We start from the raw sequence: 10517 nt of genomic DNA on the forward strand, positions 1-10517 counted from the left end.
TGAAACTAGGTGGTATAAATTTAGCAACAATGTAACTAGCATAATCAGCATACCATGGAGCAGTTCGAGAAGCATTTATGACATTTAATTGTTCATCAGGAAAGCTATCATCAATAGGTAGTGGGTCATCAAGAACATTTTCTAACCTAGACAAGTTGTCTGCAACGGGGTTCTCAACTCCCTTTCTATCAATAATTTGCAAATCAAATTCTTGTAGTAGGAGAACCCATCTAATAAGTCTAGGTTTAGCATCTTTCTTTTCCATAAGGTATTTAATAGCAGCATGATCAGTGTGAATAGTTACTTTAGAATCAACAATATAAGGTCTGAACTTATCACAGGCAAATACAACTGCTAAGAATTCTTTTTGAGTGGTAGCATAATTTCTCTGGGCATTGTCTAGAGTTTTACTAGCATATTGAATAACATTTAATTTCTTATCAACTATTTGCCCTAGAACAACACCTACAGCATAATCACTAGCATCACACATAATTTCAAAGGGTAAATTCCAATCAGGTGGCTGAACAATAGATGTAGAAATCAATGCTTTCTTAAGTATTTCAAATGCTTCTACAAAATCATCATCAAAGACAAAAGGAATATCTTTTTGTAATAGATTAGTCAGAGGCTGAGAAATTTTTGAGAAGTCATTAATGAACCTCCTACAAAAACCGGCGTGACCGAGGAAGCTTCTTATACCTTTACTGTCCTTGGGACATGGCATCCTTTCAATAGCATCAACTTTAGCTTTATCAACTTCAATACCTCTTTCAGAAATTTTATGCCCCAAGACAATACCTTCATTAACCATAAAGTGGCATTTCTCCCAATTCAAGACAAGATTAGTTTCTTCACATCTCTGCAAAACTCGATCAAGGTTGCTTAAGCAATCATCAAAAGAGGATCCATAAACGGAGAAATCGTCCATGAAAACCTCACATATCTTTTCACAAAAGTCAGAAAATATAGCCATCATGCATCTTTGCAAGGTAGCAGGTGCATTACATAAACCAAAAGGCATACGTCTATAAGCAAAAGTACCGAAGGGCAAGTAAAAGTGGTTTTTGATTGATCATCAGCTGACACAGGTATTTGAGAGAAGCCAGAGTAACCATCTAGAAAGCAAAAATGTGTATGTTTGGATAATCTTTCTAGCATTTGATCAATAAAAGGCAAAGGGTAATGATCTTTTTTAGTAGCCTTATTTAATTTGCGGAAATTAATTACCATCCTATAACCCGTAATAATTCTTTGCGGAATCAATTCATCTTTGTCATTAGGAACAACAGTAATACGTCCCTTCTTGGGGACACAATGGACATGACTTACCCACTTACTATCAACAACGGGATAAATTATACCTGCCTCAAGGAGCTTTAATACTTATTTTCTTACCACTTCTTTCATCTTAGGATTCAGCCGTCGTTGATGATCAATAACTGGTTTAGCGTCTTCCTCCAAATTTATTTTGTGTTGACATAGAGTGGGACTAATGCCCTTAAGATCATCGAGAGTATATCCAATAGCAGCACGGTGCTTCTTCAGAGTTTTCAATAATTTCTCTTCCTCCTTCTCTGAAAGGTTAGCACTAATAATAACAGGATATATTTTCTTTTCATCAAGATAAGCATATTTAAGAGTATCAGGTAATGGCTTAAGCTCAAACACGGGATCACCCTTGGGTGGAGGAGGATCCCCTAGGATTTCAACGGGCAAGTTGTGTTTCAAAATAGGTCCCTGTTTAAAGAATACTTCATCTATTTCCCTTCTTTCATGAACATATCATTTTCATGGTCTAGCAAATATTGTTCTAATGGATCAGTAGGAGGCATGGAAATAGAAGCAAGACCAATAATTTCATCTTTACTAGGCAATTCTTTATCATGGGGTTGTCTACGAAATTTAGAAAAATTAAACTCATGAGACATATCCTCTAAACCAATAGAAACAATATCCTTATTGCAGTCTATCTTAGCATTAATAGTATTCAAGAAGGGTCTACCAAATATAATGGGACAAAAGCTATCTTGTGGGGAACCAAGAACAAGAAAATCAGCAGGATATTTAACCTTCCCACACAAGACTTCAACATCTCTAACAATCCCAATTGGTGAAATAGTATCTCTATTAGCAAGCTTAATGGTAACATCAATACCTTCTATCTCAGCTGGTGCAATATCATGCATAATTTCTTTGTATAAGGAAAAGGTATTGCGCTAGCACTAGCACCCATATCACACAAGCCATGATAACAATGATATCCTATTTTAACAGAAATAACAGGCATACCTACGACAGGTCTATGTTTATCTTTAGCACCAGGTTTAGCAATTCTAGCAGTCTCATCACAAAAGTAAATAACCTGCCCATCAATATTATCGGCCAAGAGATCTTTAACCATAGCAACATTAGGTTCAACTTTAACTTGCTCAGGGGGTTTAGGTGTCTTAATATTACTTTTGTTGACCACAGTTGTGAAGGAAATATGCCCTAGAGGCAATAATAAAGTTATTATTTATTTCCTTATTTCATGATAAATGTTTATTATTCATGCTAGAATTGTATTAACTAGAAACATAATACATATGTGAATACATAGACAAAATAGAGTGTCACTAGTATGCCTCTACTTGACTAGCTCGTTTATCAAAGATGGTTATGTTCCCTAACCATAGACATGAGTTTTCATTTGATTAACGGGATCACATCATTAGGAGAATGATGTGATTGACTTGACCCATTCCGTTAGCTTAGCATTTGATCGTTTAGTATGTTGCTATTGCTTTCTTCATGACTTCTACATGTTCCTATGACTATGAGATTATGCAACTCCCATTTACAGGTGTCTCCGAAGGTACTTGTTGAGTTGGCGTATTTCGAGATGAGGATTTGTCACTCCGATTATCGGAGAGGTATCTCTAGGCCCACTCGGTAATGCACATCACTATAAGCCTTGCAAGCTTTGTAACTAATGAGTTAGTTGCGGGATGATGTATTACGAAACAAGTAAAGAGACTTGCTGGTAACGAGATTGAACTAGGTATTGAGATACCGACGATCGAATCTCGGACAAGTAACATACCGATGACAAAGGGAACAACGTATGTTGTTATGCGGTTCGACCGATAAAGATCTTCGTAGAAGATGTAGGAGCCAATGTGGGCATCCAGGTTCCGCTATTGGTTATTGACTAGATAAGTGTCTCGGTCATGTCTACATAGTTCTCAAACCCGTAGGATCTGCACGCTTAACGTTCGTTGACGATATAGTATTTATGAGTTATGTATGTTGGTAACCGAATGTTGTTCGGAGTTCCGGATAAGATCACGGACATGACGAGGAACTCCGGAATGGTCCGAAGATAAAGTTTGATATATGGGATAATAGTGTTTGGTCTCCGAAAGGGTTCCGTAATTCACCGGAAGGGGTTCCGGATGTTTCCCGAAATGTTTGGGTACGAGAACAATTTATTTGGGCCAAAGGGGAAAGCCCACAAGGTTTTTGGAAAGTGCAAAAGGAAGTTTTGTGGAGTCCAGGGGCCAGATGCCAGGGTCCCTGGCGTCTGGGTCCAGACGCCGGGAACCCTGGCGTCTGGCCCTGGAATCTGAGAAGGACTCTTGCCTTTCGGGTGAAACCGACTTTGTGGAGGCTTTTACTCCAAGTTTCGACCCCAAGGCTCAACATATAAATAGAGGGGTAGGGCTAGCACCCAAGACACATCAAGAAACACCAAGTCATGTGTCGGCAACCCCGTCCCCTCTAGTTTATCCTCCGTCATAGTTTTCGTAGTGCTTAGGCGAAGCCCTACGAAGATTGTTCTTCACCAACACCGTCACCACGCCGTCGTGCTGCCGGAACTTATCTACTACTTCGCCCCTCTTGCTGGATCAAGAAGGCGAGGACGTCATAGAGCTGAACATGTGCAGAACTCGGAGGTGCCGTGCGTTCGGTACTTGGATCGGTCGGATCGTGAAGACGTACGACTACATCAACCGCGTTATGCTAACGCTTCCGCATTCGGTCTAGAAGGGTACGTAGACATACTCTCCCCTCTCGTTGCTATGCATCACCATGATCCTGTGTGTGCGTAGGAATTTTTTTGAAATTACTACGTTCCCCAACAATGGTATCAGAGCCAGGTTTTACGCGTAGATGTTATATGCACAAGTAGAACACAAGTGAGTTGTGGGTGATACAAGTCATACTGCTTACCAGCATGTCATACTTTGGCTCAGCGGTATTGTTTGATGAAGCGGCCCGGACCGACATTACGTGTACGCTTATGCGAGACTGGTTCTACCGACGTGCTTTGCACACAGGTGGCTGGCGGGTGTCAGTTTCTCCAACTTTAGTTGAACCAAGTGTGGCTATGCCCGGTCCTTGCGAAGGTTAAAACAACACTAACTTGAGGAACTATCGTTGTGGTTTTGATGCGTAGGTAAGAACGGTTCTTGCTCAGCCCGTAGCAGCCATGTAGAACTTGCAACAACAAAGTAGAGGACGTCTAACTTTTTTTTGCAGGGCATGTTGTGATGTGATATGGTCAAGACGTGATGCTATATTTTGTTGTATGAGATGATCATGTTTTGTAACCGAGTTATCGGCAACTGAAAGGAGCCATATGGTTGTCGCTTTATTGTATGCAATGCAATCGCCCTGTAATTGCTTTACTTTATCACTAAGCGGTAGCGATAGTCATAGAAGCAATAGTTGGCGAGACGACAACGATGCTACGATGGAGATCAAGGTGTGGCACCGGTGACGATGGTGATCATGACGGTGCTTCGGAGATGGAGATCACAAGCACAAGATGATGATGGCCATATCATATCACTTATATTGACTGCATGTGATGTTTATCCTTTATGCATCTTATTCTGCTTTGTTTGACGGTAGCATTATAAGATGATCTCTCACTAAATTTCAAGGTAAAAGTGTTCTCCCTGAGTATGCACCGTTGCCAAAGTTCATCGTGCCGAGACACCACATGATGATCGGGTGTGATAAGCTCTACGTTCATCTACAACGGGTGCAAGCCAATTTTGCACACGCAGAATACTCGGGTTAAACTTGACGAGCCTAGCATATGCAAATATGGCCTTGGAACACTGGAGACCGAAAGGTCGAGCGTGAATCATATAGTAGATATGATCAACATAGTGATGTTCACCATTGAAAACTACTCCATCTCACGTGATGATCGGACATGGTTTAGTTGATTTGGATCACGTGATCATTTAGATGAGTAGAGGGATGTCTATCTAAGTGGGAGTTCTTAAGTAATATGATTAATTGAACTTTAATTTATCATGAACTTAGTCCTGATAGTATTTGCATAACTATGTTGTAGATCAATAGCTCGCGATGTTGCTCCCCGTTTATTTTTGATATGTTCCTAGAGAAAAACTATGTTGAAAGATGTTAGTAGCAATTATGCGGATTGGATCCATGATTTGAGGATTATCCTCATTACTGCATAGAAGAATTATGTCCTTGATGCACCGCTAGGTGACAGACCGATTACAGGAGCAGATGCAGACGTTATGAACGTTTGGCAAGCTCGATATGATGACTACTTGATAGTTTAGTGCACCATGCTTTACGGCTTAGAATCGGGGCTTCAAAGATGTTTTGAACGCCACGGAACATATAAGATGTTCTAAGAGTTGAAATTGGTATTTCATACTCATGCCTGTGTCAAGAGGTATGATACCTCTGACAGTACTTTGCCTACAAGATGGAGGAGAATAGCTCAACCAGTGAGCATGTACTCTGATTGTCCGGGTACTACAATTGCTTGAATCAAGTGGGAGTTAATCTTCCAGATAAGATAGTAATTGACAAAGTTCTCTAGTCACTATCACCAAGTTACTAGAACTTCATGATGAACTCTAATATGCAAAGGATGACGAAAGTAATTCCCGAGCTCTTCGCGATGCTGAAATTGGTGAAGGTAGAAATCAATAAAAACATCAAGTGTTGATGGTTGACAAGACCACTAGTTTCAAGAAAAAGGGAAAAGCGAAGAAGGGGAACTTCAAGAAGAATGGCAAGCAAGTTGCTACTCAAGTGAAGAAGCCCAAGTCTGGACCTAAGCCTGAGACTAAGTGCTTCTATTGCAAAGGATTGGTCACTGGAAGCGGAACTACCCCAAGTATTTGGCGGATAAGAAGGATGGCAAAGTGAACAAAGGTATATTTGATATACATGTTATTGATGTGTGCTTTACTAGTGTTTATAGCAACCCCTCGGTATTTGATACTGGTTCAGTTGCTAAAAGTAGTAACTCGAAACGGGAGTTGCACAATGAACAGAGACTAGTTAAGGGTGAAGTGATGATGTGTGTTGGAAGTGGTTCCAAGATTGATATGATCATCATCGCACACTCCCTATACTTTCGGGATTAGTGTTGAACCTAAAATAAATGTTATTTGGTGTTTGCGTTAAGCATGAATATGATTTGATCATGTTTATTGCAATACGGTTATTCATTTAAGTCAGAGAATAATTGTTGTTCTGTTTACATGAATAAAACCTTATATGGTCATACATCCAATGTAAATGTTTTACTAAATCTCGATCGTAATGATACACATATTCATAATATTGAAGCCAAAAGATGAAAAGTTAATAATGATAGTGCAACTTATTTGTGGCACTACCGTTTAGGTCGTATTGGTGTAAAGCGCATGAAGAAAATCCATGCTAATGGGCTTTTGGAATCACTTGATTATGAATCACTTGATGCTTGCGAACCATGCCTCATGGGCAACATGACTAAGACTCCGTTTTTCGTAACAATGGAGCGAGCAACTGACTTATTGGATATAATACATACTGATGTATGAGGTCTGATGAGTGTTGAGGCTCGCGGTGGGTATCGTTATTTTCTGACCTTCATAGATGATTTGAGTAGATATGGGTATATCTACTTGAAGAAACATAAGTCTGAAACATTTGAAAAGTTCAAAGAATTTCAGAGTGAAGTGGAAAATCAACGTAACAAGAAAATAAAGTTTCTACAATCTGATTGCAGAGGCGAATGATACGTCTCCAACGTATCTATAATTTTTGATTGCTCCATGCTATATTATCTACTATTTTGGACATTATTGGGCTTTATTTTCCACTTTTATATTATTTTTGGGACTAACCTATTAACCGGAGGCCCAGCCCAGAATTGTTGTTTTTTGCCTATTTCAGTGTTTCGGAGAAACAGAATATCAAACGGAGTCCAAACGGAATGAAACCTTCGGAAACGAGATTTTCTCATCAGATAAGATCCAGGAGACTTGGACCCTCCGTCAAGAAAGCCACGAGGCGGTCACGAGGGTGGAGGGCGCCCCCCCCTAGGGCACGCCCCCTGCCTCGTGGGCCCCTCGAAGCTCCACCGACGTACTTCTTCCTCCTATATATACCTACGTACCCCCAAATGATCGGGGACGGAGCCAAAAACCTAATTCGACCGCCGCAACTTTCTGTATCCATGAGATCCCATCTTGGGGCCTGTTCCGGAGCTCCGCCGGAGGGGGCATCGATCACGGAGGGCTTCTACATCATCATCCAAGCCCCTCCGATGAAGTGTGAGTAGTTTACTTCAGACCTACGGGTCCATAGTTAGTAGCTAGATGGCTTCTTCTTTCTTTTTGGATCTCAATACAATGTTCTCCCCTCTCTTGTGGAGATCTATTCGATGTAATCTTCTTTTTGCGGTGTGTTTGTTGAGACCGATGAATTGTGGGTTTATGATTAAGTCTATCTATGAATAATATTTGAATCTTCTCTGAATTCTTTTATGTATGATTAGTTATCTTTGCAAGTCTCTTCGAATTATCAGTTTGGTTTGGCCTACTAGATTGGTTGTTCTTGCCATGGGAGAAGTGCTTAGCTTTGGGTTCGATCTTGCGGTGTCCTTTCCCAGTGACAGAAGGGGCAGCAAGGCACATATTGTATTGTTGCCATCGAGGATAACAAGATGGGTTTTTTTTATCATATTGCATGAAACTATCCCTCTACATCATGTCATCTTGCTTAAGGCATTACTCTGTTTTTAACTTAATACTCTAGATGCATGCTGGATAGCGGTCGATGAGTGGCATAATAGTAGTAGATGCAGGCAGGAGTCAGTCTACTTGTCTCGGACATGATGCCTATATACATGATCATACCTAGATATTCTCTTAACTATGCTCAATTCTGTCAATTGCTCAACAGTAATTTGTTCACCCACCGTAGAATACATATGCTCTTGAGAGAAGCCACTAGTGAAACCTATGGCCCCCGGGTCTCTTTCTCATCATATCAATCTCCATCACTTTATTATTGCTTTGCTTTCACTTTTTACTTTGCATCTCTATACCAAAAACCACCAAAAATATTATTTATCATCTCTATCAGATCTCACTTCCGTAAGTGACCGTGAAGGGATTAACAACCCCTAAGCGCGTTGGTTGCGTTGAGCTATTGTTTTTGTGTAGGTACGAGGGACTCGCGCGTAGCCTCCTACTGGATTGATACCTTGGTTCTCAAAAACTGAGGGAAATACTTACGCTACTTTGTTGCATCATCCTCTCCTCTTCGGGGAAATCCAACGCAGTGCTCAAGAGGTAGCAAGAAGAATTTCTGGCGCCGTTGCCGGGGAGTCTGCGCAAAAGTCAACATACCAAGTACCCATCACAATCCCTATCTCCCGCATTACATTATTTGCCATTTGCCTTTCGTTCTCCTCTCCCCCACTTCACCCTTGTCGTTTTATTTGCCCTCTCTCTCTCTATCCTCCTTCTCTCTCTATTTGCCTCTTTTGCCCGTTTGCTTTTTGTTTGCTTGTGTGTTAGTTTGCTTGCTTGTCGTTATGGCTAGTCCCATATCTTCTCCGTTGACCCCTGAGTTCGAAATCTTTCACTTTAATTAGGAGAAAACTTAAAAGATGCCTGGTTGAGAATAATGGAATCTCATCGTAATTGTGCCTCTGAAATAAATCTGAGAATTTTGCTTCGCAATTTTTATGTTGGATTAAATATGTCTCATAGACAACTCTTGGATTGCGTTGCTAAAGGCAATTTTATTGAAATCGATCCCCATATTGCACTTGAAATTATAGAAGGTATAGTGGGAACACTACCTCAACAAAAGGGGCCTCATCCTACTGAGGAAGAGACACAAGTTTTTGAAATTTTTTGTGAAGTTACTAAAATCTTGCAGAAATCTCTTGAACCTCTTAAGAACATTAGTGGAAATACTCACCGCATGAATATGTTGATTACCCTTTGCAATAAGCGGTTCGATTCTTTAGATCTAAAAATTTCAGAATATGAAGGGAAACGTAAAGAACCTCCCGGATTCGAGCTTGATTCCACTGAAAAGTTGAAAACCAAAGATGGCAATACCTAGATCTATGCTTGCTTGTTATGCCTAGCTAGGGGCGTTAAACGATAGCGCTTGTTGGGAGGCAACCCAATTTTATTTTTACTCCTTGATTTTTGCTCCTGTTTAGTAATAAATAATTTATTTAGCCTCTATTTTTGTTGTGTTTAATTAGTGTTTGTGCCAAGTAGAACCGTTGGGAAGACTTGGGGAAAGTCTTGTTGAACTTGCTGTAAAAAAACAGAAACTTTAGCGCTCACGAGAACTGCTGTCATTTTTATTTAGAGAGTTCTATTTAGTTAATTCTTTTTTAAGATGATTAATACATAAATTCCTCACGTCCATCAATTTCTTTTAGAATTGTTGGGGTTCCACATCTTGCGCTAGCTACAGATTACTACAGACTTTTCTGTTTTTGACAGATTCTGTTTTTCGTGTGTTGTTTGCTTATTTTGATGAATCTATGGCTAGTAAAATAGTTTATAATCCATAGAGAAGTTGGAATACAGTAGGTTTAACACCAATATAAATAAATAATGAGTTCATTACATTACCTTGAAGTGGTCTTTTGTTTTCTTTCGCTAACAGAGCTCACGAGTTTTCTACTTTAAGTTTTGTGTTGTGAAGTTTTCAAGTTTTGGGTAAAGATTTGATGGATTATGGAACAAGGAGTGGCAAGAGCCTAAGCTTGGGGATGCCCATGGCACCCCCAAGATAATCTAAGTACACCTAAAAGCCAAAGCTTGGGGATGCCCCGGAAGGCATCCCCTCTTTCGTCTACTTCTATTGGTAACTTTACTTGGAGCTATATTTTTATTCACCACATGATATGTGTTTTGCTTGGAGCGTCTTTTATGATTTGAGTCTTTGCTTGTTAGTTTACCACAATCATCCTTGCTGTACACACCTTTTGAGAGAGCCATACATAATTTGGAATTTGATAGAATACTCTATGTGCTTCACTTATATCTTTTGAGCTCTATAGTTTTACTCTAGTGCTTCACTTATATCTTTTGAGTTATATAATTTTGCTATAGTGCTTCACTTATATCTTTTAGAGCACGGTGGTGGATTTGTTTTATAGAAACTATTGATCTCTCATGCTTCACTTAGATTATTTTGAGAGTCTTAATAGCATGGTAATTTGCTTA

The sequence above is a fragment of the Triticum urartu genome, chromosome 5, assembly GCF_003073215.2.
Source record: "Triticum urartu cultivar G1812 chromosome 5, Tu2.1, whole genome shotgun sequence".
Classification (NCBI taxonomy): domain Eukaryota; kingdom Viridiplantae; phylum Streptophyta; class Magnoliopsida; order Poales; family Poaceae; genus Triticum; species Triticum urartu.